The 14809-nt window shown below is 45.1% G+C and overlaps 1 long non-coding RNA gene across 1 annotated transcript in view; it reads left to right on the top strand.

The window, feature by feature from the left end:
• The first annotated feature begins 9096 nt into the window (after window positions 1–9096).
• LOC123726732 (uncharacterized) overlaps window positions 9097–14809 on the top strand; it is a 10554-nt gene continuing 4841 nt past the window's right edge. The window contains exons 1-2 of the long non-coding RNA XR_006758854.1: window positions 9097–9108; window positions 10277–10278. This is a non-coding gene — a long non-coding RNA (uncharacterized lncRNA). The remainder of the gene's footprint in view (window positions 9109–10276; window positions 10279–14809) is intronic.

Below are 14809 nucleotides of genomic sequence, written 5' to 3'. Positions count from 1 at the left end.
TCCGCTGGTGGAATGGGGTTCCGCTAGCGGAACACCTAGATGTAATAAGTTAAGGGGTCACTAAGAGGTTAAAAGCACCTCAAATGTACATCTTATCAGTTATGGGACCAGAGGGTGTCATAACCTGCTGGGGTAATGAGGGTATGGAGTTTTGTTTCAGAGATTTGACTATCCTCCAAAAGGTAGCTAGATGCTTCTAGGTCCGAAGCAACTTTGTCCAGAATTTTTTGGTGTTATTACATATAGCCAGAAATTACTTTTGAATATCAGAGTGGCGGTAACTCACCAGCATCACGACCAGTAATAAAACTTACCAGAATTGGATCCTTTGTTCGTACCCCACTGGGCAATTGAACTTATTCCAGAGGCTGCTCCAAAACACCGCCGGTGGAGACGAGGTATTCGGAGTGGACTTCTAATCCGACTTGGGCGTGCACACCAACTACCGCTTCTGAGTATATTACTCGCTAATGTTCAGTCTCTGGATAATGAAGTAGACGAGCTCAGGGAAAGGATCTCCTTCCAGAGAGACATTAGGTATTGTAACATTGTCATGCCTGCTCTCGCTCCCTCTCCCTGGCGCTCAAAGGCGCCAGGCTCCCCAGCATTACACACTCCTGCCACCAACAGTACGCACACCTGCCTTTCCCCGTCACACGCATCAGCTTGTTATTGGACTCACCTGGACTCAATCAGCTGTTTATTACCTTCCCTGTATTTGTCAGTTCCCCAGCTCTGTTCCCCACAGCTGCATTGATTGTCATATGTCCTTGTTAACCCGTGTGCTGACGCTGTTCCTGTGCAAATGGGGCGGCAGGTAGACCAGGTGAGAAAGTTGGCAAACCTGACCTCTAAGCAAGCGGAGGACACCGCATCACTGAATCTCTCGCTCCACACTCGAGACCTCTCCTTGCAAACCATGACAGATAAGTATGAGGCCGAACAGAGCAAGTGCGACACTTACATGTCTCAGATAAATACCCTCGACTCCCAGGTGGACTCTGCGATGCAACAGAATACCACCCTTACATACCATCTGGAGGAACTCCAGAACAGTCACACACTATCGCGGGACTACCCAACTGAGCAACCTAGCTACAGGAGATTTCAGACTTCACCTCTCTTAGGCGTCCCTCAGTCTTTTCCTCTTGGCCATTCGGCCCACAATTCCCCACAGGAGGGTGCAGATGCTCCCTGCGCACTTAACGGAGATCGCCTTGACAAAATCATCAAAAACTTCGGCATTTTTGACCCCGTTCCAGGAAAGCCAAACGATACTGAGACGTTCTTAGCAGACATAGAGTTTGCATTGGATGGCTACCGTAACTCTAAAAATACCAACAGTGTCACATGCATCGTTGTAGGTAGACCAAAACGCAGCGGGTATATATATCATCTTCTTACAGTGGGGGAAATAAGTATTTGATCCCCTGCTGATTTTTTACATTTGCCCACTGACAAAGAAATGATCAGTCTATAAATGTAATGGTAGGTTTATTTGAACAGTGAGAGACAGAATAATAACAACAAAAATATCCATAAAAATGCATGTCAATAATGTTATAAATTGACTTGCATTTTAATGAGGGAAATAAGTATTTGACCCCCTCTCAGTCAGAAAGATTTCTGGCTCCCAGGTGTCTTTTATAAAGTTAACGAGCTGAGATTAGGAGCACACTCTTAACTTCTATGGGCTAGGTGGGACGTTTGCGTCCCACCCTAGTCAACAGCCAGTGGAATCGCGTGGCACGAAATACAAATACCTCAAAAATGCTATAACTTCAATTTCTCAAACATATGACTATTTTACACCATTTTAAAGACAAGACTCTCGTTAATCTAACCACATTGTCCGATTTTACATTACATTACATTACATTTAACCTCTATGGGACCGGCGGGACGAATTCGTCCCACCTACGTAACATCCACTGCCAGCCTGTGGCGCGATTTTCAAAATCTTCAAAATCCTATTACTTCAATTTCTCAAACATATGACTATTTTACAGCCATTTAAAGATAAGACTCTCGTTAATCTAACCACACTGTCCGATTTCAAAAAGGCTTTACAACGAAAGCAAAACATTAGATTATGTCAGCAGAGTACCAAGCCAGAAATAATCAGACACCCATTTTTCAAGCCAGCATATAATGTCACCAAAACCCAGAAGACAGCTAAATGCAGCACTCACCTTTGATGATCTTCATCAGATGACAACCCTAGGACATTATGTTATACAATACATGCATGTTTTGTTCAATCAAGTTCATATTTATATCAAAAACCAGCTTTTACATTAGCATGTGACGTTCAGAACTAGCATACCCCCGCAAACTTACGGGAATTCGCTAACATTTTACTAAATTACTCACGATAAACGTTCACAAAAAGCATAACAATTATTTTAAGAATTATAGATACAGACCTCCTCTATGCACTCGATATGTCCGATTTTAAAATAGCTTTTTGGTGAAAGCACATTTTGCAATATTCTAAGTATATAGCCCAGGCATCACGGGCTCGCTATTTAGACATCCGGCAAGTTTAGCACTCACCATAATCATATTTACTATTATAAAAATGTCATTACCTTTTGTTGTCTTCGTCAGAATGCACACCCAGGACGTCTACTTCAATAACAAATGTTGGTTTGGTCCAAAATAATCCATCGTTATATCCGAATAGCGGCGTTTTTGTTCGTGCGTTCCAGACACTATCCGAAATAGTAAAGAAGTGTCGCGCTTGGCGCAATTCCTGACAATAAAATTCAAAGTATTCAATTGCCGTACGTCGAAGCATGTCAACCGCTGTTTAAAATCAATTTTTACGTCATTTTTTTCTCGTAGAAAAGCGGTAAAATTCCGACAGGGAATCTCCTTTTCGGCAAACAGAGGAAAAAATCCCAAAGGCGGGGCGGTCGGGGTCACGCGCATAAGCTAGTGTCTCTTGATGGGCCACTTGAGAAAGGCGATAATGTGTTTCAGCCTGGGGCTGGAATGACGACATTCTCTTTTTTCCCGGGCTATGAGAGCCTATGGACGACGTGGGAAGTGTCACGTTAGAGCAGAGATCCTTAGTAAATGATAGAGATGGCAAAGAAGTTCCAGAAATGGTCAGACAGGCCACTTCCTGTAAAGGAATCTCTCAGGTTTTGACCTGCCATTTGAGTTCTGTTATACTCACAGACACCATTCAAACAGTTTTAGAAAATTTAGGGTGTTTTCTATCCATATGTAATAAGTATATGCATATTCTAGTTACTGAGTAGGAGTGGTAACCAGATTAAATCGGGTATGTTTTTTATCCAGCCGTGTCAATGCTGCCCCCTAGCCCTAACAGGTTAAGTCATTTAGCAGACGCTCTTATCCAGAGCGACTTACAAAATGGTGCATTCACCTTATGATATCCAGTGGAACAACTACTTTACAATAGTGCATCTAAATCTTTTAAGGGGGGGTTAGAAGGATTACTTTATCCTATCCTAGGTATTCCTTAAAGAGGTGGGGTTTCAGGTGTCTCCGGAAGGTGGTGATTGACTCCGCTGTCCTGGCGTCGTGAGGGAGCTTGTTCCACCATTGGGGTGCCAGAGCAGCGAACAGTTTTGACTGGGCTGAGCGGGAACTGTGCTTCCTCAGAGGTAGGGGGGCCAGCAGGCCAGTGGTGGATGAACGCAGTGCCCTTGTTTGGGTGTAGGGCCTGATCAGAGCCTGAAGGTATGGAGGTGCCGTTCCCTTCACAGCTCCGTAGGCAATCACCATGGTCTTGTAGCGGATGCGAGCTTCAACTGGAAGCCAGTGGAGAGAGCGGAGGAGCGGGGTGACGTGAGAGAACTTGGGAAGGTTGAACACCAGACGGGCTGCGGCGTTCTGGATGAGTTGTAGGGGTTTAATGGCACAGGCAGGGAGCCCAGCCAACAGCGAGTTGCAGTAATCCAGACGGGAGATGACAAGTGCCTGGATTAGGACCTGCGCCGCTTCCTGTGTGAGGCAGGGTCGTACTCTGCGAATGTTGTAGAGCATGAACCTACAGGATCGGGTCACCGCCTTGATGTTAGTGGAGAACGGGCAGTCCTTCCCCGGGAGGAAGAGCAGCTCCGTCTTGCCGAGGTTCAGCTTGAGCTGGTGATCCGTCATCCACACTGATATGTCTGACAGACATGCAGAGATGCGATTCGCCGCCTGGTTATCAGAAGGGGGAAAGGAGAAGATTAATTGTGTGTCGTCTGCATAGCAATGATAGGAGAGACCATGTGAGGATATGACAGAGCCAAGTGACTTGGTGTATAGCGAGAATAGGAGAGGGCCTAGAACAGAGCCCTGGGGGACACCAGTGGTGAGAGCGCATGGTGCGGAGACAGATTCTCGCCACGCCACCTGGTAGGAGCGACCTGTCAGGTAGGACGCAATCCAAGCGTGGGCCGCGCCGGAGATGCCCAACTCGGAGAGGATGGAGAGGAGGATCTGATGGTTCACAGTATCAAAGGCAGCAGATAGGTCTAGAAGGATGAGAGCAGATTTCAAAAAGGATTTACAGCGAAAGCAAAACATTAGATTATGTCAGGAGAGTACCCTGCCAAAAATAATTACACAGCCATTTTCAAAGCAAGCATATATGTCACAAAAACCAAAACTTGTTACCTGTATAAAAGACACCTGTCCACAGAAGCAATCATTCAATTAGATTCCAAACTCTCCACCATGGCCAAGACCAGAGCTCTCCAAGGATGTCAGGGACAAGATTGTAGACCTACACACGGCTGGAATGGGCTACAAGACCATCGCCAAGCAGCTTGGTGAGAAGGTGACAACATTTGGTGCGACTATTCGCAAATGGAAGAAACACAAAAGAACTGTCAATATCCCTCGGCCTGGGGCTCCATGCAAGATCTCACCTCGTGGAGTTGCAATGATCATGAGAACGGTGAGGAATCAGCCCAGAACTACATGGGAGGATCTTGTCAATGATCTCAAGGCAGCTGGGACCATAGTCACCAAGAAAACAATTGGTAACACACTACGCCGTGAAGGACTGAAATCCTGCAGCGCCCGCAAGGTGCCCCTGCTCAAAAATACATATACATGCCCGTCTGAAGTTTGCCAATGAACATCTGAATGATTCAGAGGACCTGGTGAAAGTGTTATGGTCAGATGAGACCAAAATTGAGCTCTTTGGCATCAACTCAACTCGCCGTGTTTGGAGGAGGAGGAATGCTGCCTATGACCCCAAGAACACCATCTCCACCTTCAAACATGGAGGTGGAAACATTATGTTTTGGGGGTGTTTTTCTGCTAAGGGGACAGGACAACTTCACCTCATCAAAGGGACAATAGACGGGGCCATGTACCGTCAAATCTTGGGTGAGAACATCCTTCCCTCAGCCAGGGCATTGAAAATGGGTCGTGGATGGGTATTCCAGCATGACAATGACCCAAAACACACGGCCAAGGCAACAAAGGAGTGGCTCAAGAAGAAGCACATTAAGGTCCTGGAGTGATCTAGCCAGTCTCCAGACCTTAATCCCATAGAAAATCTGTGGAGGGAGCTGAAGGTTCGAGTTTCCAAACGTCAGCCTCGAAACCTTAAATACTTGGAGAAGATCTGCAAAGAGGAGTGGGACAAAATCCCTCCTGAGATGTGTGCAAACCTGGTGGCCAACTACAAGAAATGTCTGACCTCTGTGATTGCCAACAAGGGTTTTGCCACCAAGTATTAAGTAATGTTTTGCAGAGGGGTCAAATACTTAGTTCCCTCATTAAAATGCAAATCATTTTATAACATTTTTGACATATGTTTTTCTGGATTTTTTTGTTGTTATTCTGTCTCTCACTGTTCAAATAAACCTACCATTAAAATTATAGACCGATCATTTCTTTGTAAGTGGGCAAACGTACAAAATCAGCAGGGGATCAAATACTTTTTTCCCCCACTGTATTTATTGAAGGAAAAATCACATAAACAAAACAAACACAAGAGAAAACTAACCCACTTAAATATGGCCTCCAATTAGAGGTAACGACAACCAGCTGCCTCTAATTGAAGGCCGTTACAAAAACCCCAACATAGAAATAGAACCACATAGACATAGATAACATAGAACAAAACCCCAAAAACCAAAAACACACAAAACAAACCCATGCCCTGACCAAACAAAAATAACCCCAAACTTAAAGGGAGGGAAGGGAGGGTGGCCACCGTCAATGACGGCTCCCGTGCTACAACCCCCCCCCCCCAATCCTCCAACCATGGAGGTGGCTCTGGCTCCGGCCTTAGTCCCCATTCTAACCTGCCCACCCCCGCTGAATGTTCAGGGCTGTAGACCACTGCTGGAGACCTCGGGCTGAGGTGCGTCGCTGGAGACCTCGGGCTGTGGGCCGTCTCTGCAGGCGCCGGAACTGTGGGCCGTCTCTGCAGGCGCCGGAACTGTGGGCCGTCTCTGCAGGCGCCGGAACTGTGGGCCGTCTCTGCAGGCGCCCGGAACTGTGGGCCGTCTCTGCAGGCGCCGAACTGTGGTCCGTCTCTGCAGGCGCCGGAACTGTGGGCCGTCTCTGCAGGCGCCGGAACTGTGGGCCGTCTCTGCAGGCGCCGGAACTGTGGGCCGTCTCTGCAGGCGCCGGAACTGTGGGCCGTCTCTGCAGGCGCCGGAACTGTGGGCCGTCTCTGCAGGCGCCGGAACTGTGGGCCGTCTCTGCAGGCGCCGGACTGTGGGCCGTCTCTGCAGGCGCCGGACTGTAGGACGTCGCCGGAAGCACTGGACGGGGAACTGTCGCCAGAAGCTCTGGACGGGGTACTGTCGCCGGAAGCTCTGGACGGGGACTGCGCACTGTAGGCCTGATGCATGGGGCTGGCTTTGGAGGCGCCAGACTATTGACACGCACCTCAAGGCTAGTGCGAGGAGCAGGAACAGGACGTACTGGACTGGGCAGGTGCACTAAAGGCCTGATGCATGGGGCTGGCTTTGGAGGCGCCAGACTAGTTACACACACCTCAAGGCTAGTGCGAGGAACAGGACGTACTGGACTGGGCAGGCGCACTATAGGCCTGATGCGTGGGACTGGCTTTGGAGGCGCCAGACTAGTAACACGCACCTCAAGGCTAGTGCGAGGAGCAGGAACAGGACGTACTGGACTGGTCAGGCGCACTAGAGGAAGAGTACGAGGAGCAGGAACAGGATACACTGGGCCATGAACCTTCACCGGCGGTCTGATGCTTGTGACTTGCATCACCGGTCTTGGCTCAATGCTGGCTCTAACATGACACCTGTGAGGAGCTTTCACCAAGCGCACCGGGCTGTGCATGCGTATTGGCGATACCGTGCGTATCTCCGCATAACATGGTGCTTGCGTGATCCGTCGCTCCCCATAGTAAACATAGGTGCCCCTTTGTGCCCTTTCCGCCAGTACCTCTCTCCGGAATCTTGCGTCAATCTCCTTGCTTGATTCCTTGACTGGCTCCCTTTTTCTCCACGGCTCTCTCCTGTATGCCCGGGAAGTTAGGTCAGGGCTCCCCCTGACTCAACTAAACTCCCCATAAGCCCCCGCAAAAAAAATGTTTTGGGGCTGTCTCCTCTCCTCCTGAAATGGAGGATATAATGCCTCATACCTCCGTCGTTCCCTTTTAGCTTCCTCCAGCTCCTCCATCGGGTGCTTGTACTCCCCAGCCTGTTGCCATGATCCCTTTCCATCCAATATCTCCTCCCACGTCCATGACTCTAAGTAGCTCTCCTGCTGCTCCTTCCTCCGCTGCTTGGTCCTTCTTTGGTGGGTGATTCTGTCACATGCGTTGTTGTAGGTAGACCAAAACGCAGTGGGTATATTTATCATCTTCTTATTTATTGAAGGAAAAATCACATTAACAAAACAAACGACGAAAACAGTCCCGTAAGGTACACAGACTATACAGGAAACAACCACCCACAAACACAAGAGAAAACTAACCCACTTAAATATGGCCTCCAATTAGAGGCAACGACAGCCAGCTGCCTCTAATTGAAGGTCATTACAAAAAACCCAACATAGAAATAGAAAACTAGATAACCACATAGAAATAGATAACATAGAACAAAACCCCAAAAACCCGAAATACAAAAAAACAAACACCCCCTGCCACGCCCTGACCAAACTACAATAACAAATAACCCCTTTTACTGGTCAGGACGTGATAGACAGGCTTTACCTGTTGAAGCGAATGTCCAACAGACAAGTGACAAGGTTCATCTGTCTACAACAGCAACACATGCAAAACGACTATGCTAAAATTGCTACGGCTTTGAAAATAGAATTCAGTCGTTCTGCGACTCGCAAACACGATAGCTCGTTGGCTAGCAATGTCAAACAAGCTCGGAATGAACACCCACAAGTCTACTATCATAGGCTTCGTTCAGCTTAATTTGGCATGCTCACTGAAACAGGAATGGTAGAGCTATTGCCATTCAAACAAATATTTCTGTCAAACATGTATACAAACTTCATTAAACTGCTGTAACTTTTGATGCGAATATCATTTTTTTCTCCAAACTCCAGATTTGAGTAGCAGAGAAGTAGACGAAGCTGGAAAACTTGACACATTTTGTCTAAGTGGTTGCAAAGTGGAGTTATTAGCTGATTTGTGTCAAAGGTTGCTTGATTTCACTTACAGAGAATGTCAGTTGGAAGTGATGATGTCACAATGGGTCACTTTAGTATCTTGAGAAATCCAATGAAAGCGGATGGAGGACAGAAAGACGACAAGAAAGTGAATAACGGAAAAAGTATAACAGATATCGAAAATTCTATACAAACAACTCGATCGAGACCTTTGCGGAATTCTTGAAATTGGAACGGTATTTCTAGCTTAAACGGTGTAGGAGGAGTGTCTCCTCACGATTTTGGCCTTGCAGCGTCTGCGAGTATCCTTGCCAACGGTTCCGTTTTGGAATATCAGTATTGACACAGAGAGCTGTTAGTGAAGAGCAGGTGAGGGATTGCTTAAATCGCTCTCCCTCGAGAACGGTAGACCCAATTTAAAAAGTGTTTCTGCCTTCGAGAAGCAGAGAAGTAGAGGAAGATTTTAAGCAAAACTATGTTTGTCTAACTGTTTGTTTAGTGGTCAAAACAATAGTTGTTTGGGAAGTAATCAATTGCCTTGCTGCTGACATGATTTACTGACATTTGAAAGAGAGTGGATGGGTTACGAAAACGGCTATAGTTACAGATTGGTAGCCCCGATTTGAAATCCGACTCGTCTATGAAGAGCAGAGAAGCAGGGGAAGATTGTTTTTTTCAATGGGATAGGTTTAAAGTCAATACAACACATCAGGTATCCACTTCCTGTCAGAAAATGTCTCAGGGTTTTGCCTGCCAAATGAGTTCTGTTATACTCACAGACACCATTCAAACAGTTTTGGAAACTTTAGAGTGTTTTCTATCCATATATAATAAGTATATGCATATTCTAGTTACTGGGTAGGATTAGTAACCAGATTAAATCGGGTACATTTTTTTTATCCAGACGTGCAAATGCTGCCCCCTAGACCCAACAGGTTAAGCAACCCCTCACCTGTTCTTCACTAACAGCTCTCTGTGTCAGTACTGATATTCCAAAACGGATCCGTTGGCAAGGATACTCGCAGACGTTGCAGGGCCAAAATCGTGAGGAGACACTCCTCCTACACCGTTTAAGCTAGAAATGCCTGTTATACGTTCCCCAGTTTCTGTGTTGTAGGTTGTGTATTTGTGAGTGTGTTTTGTTGTTATGGCTTCCTGAAGTTCACCAAGTATCTGATTGGTCGGCCCCATTGCTGATTGGAGAGCTGACCCCGCCCCCTCGTCAGTACGCAGCTGTCACCAATTACCAACCCCACCTAAAGTTAGATAAGCCAGTGTTTTGTGGCTCAGAGAGAGGATTGCAGAGAGAGGAGATTGATGGCAGAGGGTTATATATATATATATATATATATATATATATATATATATATAGTATGTATGTGTGTTGGTTGGTTCTCAGAAAGAGAATTGGGTATGTACTGAGTTAGTTGTTGCTGAGAAAGCTTATTGTTATGTTCTGTGTTTGGTGCTCAGTGTTTTCTTTAATGTCCTGGGTTAGTGTTTTCTCAGGTTTTCTTGTGAAGTACATTTGTGTTATTCTGTTTCATTTGTTCCCAGGGGGGAAGGGGAAGGCACTTAGGGAGTGCTTAGGCAAGAGGCCCGCGGGCATACATTACCCGTCGTATTTTATTGTCTATGCACACTAGGAAAGACCTGGGCGGACCATCCCCAGCATTTTGGTTAGTGCACCAAGTGGTGCTAGTTAGTTAAACTGCTGTATCTTTTGATGCGAATACCGTTTGAATAGACAATGGAGCTTTTCTGCAATTTTTATGCACGCCCAGACAAATTTGATAAACAAACCTAAATTGAATTTACGGCAAAAAACGAGCCAGTTTAGAGTGTGAATAACTAGATAAATACAACAGTCTCAGTGATGTATCAAACATACTATGTTCCAGTGTGACCAGAGCTATAATTTGAAAACGTTTGAAAAGACAATGGAGCTTTTCTGCAATTTGTATGCACCCCCAGACAATTTTGATAGACAGACCTGATTTAGATTTACTGCAAAAACGAGCCAGTTTTGAGGGTGAATTACTAGATACATCGCTGAGACTGTCCTATTTATCACACATGCTCTGTTCTAGTGTGACTAGAGCTATAATATGAGACCGTTGAATATACAATGGAGTTTTTCTGCGATTTTTCTGCACCCCCAGACAACTTTCATAAACATACCTGAATTGAATTTACTGCAAAAACGAGCCAGTTTAGAGGGTGAATAACTAGATAAATAGGACAGTCTCAGTGATGTATCACACATGCTCTGTTCCAGTGTGACTAGAGCTATAATTTGAGACCGTCTGAATAGACAATGGAGCTTTTCTGCGATTTTTCTGCACACCCAGACAAATTTGATTAACAAACCTAAATTGAATTTACAGCAAAAACGAGCCAGTTTAGAGGGTGAATAACTAGATAAATGGGACAGTCTCAGTGATGAATCACACATGCTCTATTCCAGTGTGACTAGAGCTATAATTTGACACCGTTTGAATAGACAATGGAGCTTTTCTGCGATTTTGATGCACCCCCAGACAAATTTGACAAACAAACCTAAATTGAATTTACAGCAAATACGAGCCAGTTTAGAGGGTGAATAACTAGATAAATAGGACAGTCTCAGTGTTGTAGCACACATGCTCTGTTCCAGTGTGACTAGATCTATAATTTGACACCGTTTGAATAGACAAAGGAGCTTTTCTGCGATTTTTATGCACCCCCAATCAAATTTGACAAACAAACCAAAATTGAAATAACTAGATACATAGGACAGTCTCAGTGATGTAGCACACATGCTCTGTTCCAGTGTGACTAGAGATATAATTTGACACCGTTTGAATAGACAATGGAGCTTTTCTGCGATTTTTCTGCACCGACTGACAAATTTGACAAACAAACCTGAATTGAATTTACAGCAAAGACGAGCCAGTTTAGAGGGTGAATAACTAGATAAATAGGACTGTCTCAGTGATGTAGCACACATGCTCTGTTCCAGTGTGACTAGAGCTACACTGCTCAAAAAAATAAAGGGAACACTTAACCTGTTATGCTAGGGGGCAGTATTTTCACGGCTGGATAAAAAACGTACCCGATTTAATCGGATTATTACTCCTGCCCAGAAACTAGAATATGCATATAATTATTAGCTTTGGATAGAAAACACTCCAAAGTTTCTAAAACTGTTTGAATGGTGTCTGTGAGTATAACAGAACTCATTTGGCAGGCCAAAACCTGAGAAGATTCTGTACAGGAAGTACCCTGTCTGACCATTTCTTGGCCTTCTTTGTCATCTCTATCCATTACAAAGGATGTCTGCTCTTACGTGACACTTCCTACGGCTGCCATGGGCGCTCAGAAGGCGGCAAAAGCTGAATGACGTAATTCAAAGCCCTGGCTGAAACACACGAGCGCTTTTGCTAAGTGGTCTATCAGAGGACAAAGGGCTTAGGCGCGTGCACTGGCCGCCCCCCGTCTTTCTCTTTTTCCCTCCATTTACCGAAAAGCAGATTCCCGGTCGGAATATTATCGCTTTTTACGAGATAAATTGCATAAAAATTTATTTTAAACAGCGGTTGACATGCTTCGAAGTACGGTAATGGAATATTTAGAATTCTGTTGTCACGAAATGCGCCATGCGCATGACCCTGATTTACCATTTCGGATAGTGTCTAGAACGCACGAACAAAACGCCACTATTTGGATATAACGATGGATTATTTGGGACCAAACCAACATTTGTTATTGAAGTAGAAGTCCTGGGAGTGCATTCTGACAAAGAACAGGAAAGGTAATAACATTTTTCTTATAGTAAATCTGATTTTGGTGAAGGCTAAACTTGCCGGGTGTCTAAATAGCTAGCCCGTGATGGCTGGGCTATGTACTTGGAATATTGCAAAATGTGCTTTCACCAAAAATATATTTTAAAATCGGACATATCGAGTGCATAGAGGAGTTCTGTATCTATAATTCTTAAAATAATTGTTATGCTTTTTGTGAACATTTATCGTGAGTAATTTAGTAAATTCCCCGGAAGTTTGCGGGGGGGTATGCTAGTTCTGAACGTCACATGCTAATGTAAAAAGCTGGTTTTGATATAAATATGAACTTGATTGAACAAAACATGCATGTATTGTATAACATAATGTCCTAGGTGTGTCATCTGATGAAGATCATCAAAGGTTAGTGCTGCATTTAGCTGTCTTCTGGGTTTTTGTGACATTATATGCTAGCTTGAAAAATGGGTGTCTGATTATTTCTGGCTGGGTACTCTGCTGACATAATCTAATGTTTTGCTTTCGCTGTAAAGCCTTTTTGAAATCGGACAGTGTGGTTAGATTAACGAGAGTCTTGTCTTTAAAATGCTGTAAAATAGTCATATGTTTGAGAAATTGAAGTAATAGCATTTCTAAGGTATTTCAATATCGCGCCACAGGATTACACTGGCTGTTGAGTAGGTGGGACGCAAGCATAGAGGTTAAGACCAAGCCCGAGCTGCCTTGCTCACTAGAGATGTCTTTGGTTGTAAGCAGGAGGACCGCTACCTCCGCCTTTGTGCAAGGAGGAGCAGGAGGAGAGCTGCCAGAGCCCTGCAAAATGACCTCCAGCAGGCCACAAATGTGCATGTGTCTGCTCAAACGGTCAGAAACAGACTCCATGAGGGTGGTATGAGGGCCCGACGTCCACAGGTGGGAGTTGTGCTTACAGCCCAAACACCGTGCAGGACATTTGGCATTTGCCAGAGAACACCAAGATTGGCAAATTCGTCACTGGCGCCTTGTGCTCTTCACAGATGAAAGCAGGTTCACACTGAGCACGTGACAGACGTGACAGAGTCTGGAGACTCCGTGGAGAACGTTCTGCTGCCTGCAACATCCTCCAGCATGACCGGATTGGCGGTGGGTCAGTCATGGTGCGGGGTGGCATTTCTTTGGGGGTTCGCACAGCCCTCCATGTGCTCGCCAGAGGTAGCCTGACTGCCATTAGGTACCGAGATGAGATCCTCAGACCCCTTGTGAGACCATATGCTGGTGCGGTTGGCCCTGGGTTCCTCCTAATGCAAGACAATGCTAGACCTCATGTGGCTGGAGTGTGTCAGCAGTTCCTGCAAGAGGAAGGCATTGATGCTATGGACTGGCCCGCCCGTTCCCCAGACCTGAATCCAATTGAGCACATCTGGGACATCATGTCTCGCTCCATCCACCAACGCCACGTTGCACCACAGACTGTCCAGGAGTTGGCGGATGCTTTAGTCCTGGTCTGGGAGGAGATCCCTCAGGAGACCATCCGCCACCTCATCAGGAGCATGCCCAGGCGTTGTAGGGAGGTCATACAGGCACGTGGAGGCCACACACACTACTGAGCCTCATTTTGACTTGTTTTAAGGACATTACATCAAAGTTGGATCAGCCTGTGGTGTGGTTTTCCACTTTAATTTTGAGTGTGACTCCAAATCCAGACCTCCATGGGTTGATAAATTGGATTTCCATTGATTATTTTTGTGTGATTTTCTTGTCAGCACATTCAACTATGTAAAGAAAAAAGTATTTAATAAGACTATTTCTTTCATTCAGATCTAGGATGTGTTGTTTAAGTGTTCCCTTTATTTTTTTGAGCAGTATATAATTTGACACCGTTTGAATAGACAATGGAGCTTTTCTGCAATTTTTAGGCACCCACAGACAAATTTGACAAACAAACCTAAATTGAATTTACAGCAAAAACGAGCCAGTTTAGAGGGTGAATAACTAGATAAATAGGACAGTCTCAGTGATGTAGCACACATGCTCTGTTCCAGTGTGACCAGCGCTATAATTTGAAACCGTTTGAATAGACAATGGAGCTTTTCTGCCATTTTTCTGCACCCCCAAACACATTTGCCAAACAACCCTAAATTGAATTTACAGCAAAAACGAGCCAGTTTAGAGGGTGAATAACTAGATAAATAGGACAGTCTCAGTGATGTAGTACACATGCTCTGTTCCAGTGTTTTTGTGTCACAGAAATGGAAGAAAAAAAAAAAACTGCGCTTTTTGGTGAAAATGGTTTTAAAATCTTTTTTTAGGCCTGTCCAGAATGTCGCTAGTTCGGCATGACCGGAATCACCTTTTTTGGATCACAAAAATAAAAATCTGCACTTTTATGTGAAAAGTATCTATAATTCTTAAAATAATTGTTATGTTTTTTGTGAACGTTTATCGTGAGTAATTTAGTAAATTCACCG

This window comes from Salmo salar, chromosome ssa14 (genome assembly GCF_905237065.1).
Source record: "Salmo salar chromosome ssa14, Ssal_v3.1, whole genome shotgun sequence".
Taxonomy (NCBI): Eukaryota; Metazoa; Chordata; class Actinopteri; order Salmoniformes; family Salmonidae; genus Salmo; species Salmo salar.
The sequence above is the reverse complement of the archived record's forward strand: the minus strand, read 5'-3'. Positions and strand labels throughout refer to the sequence as shown.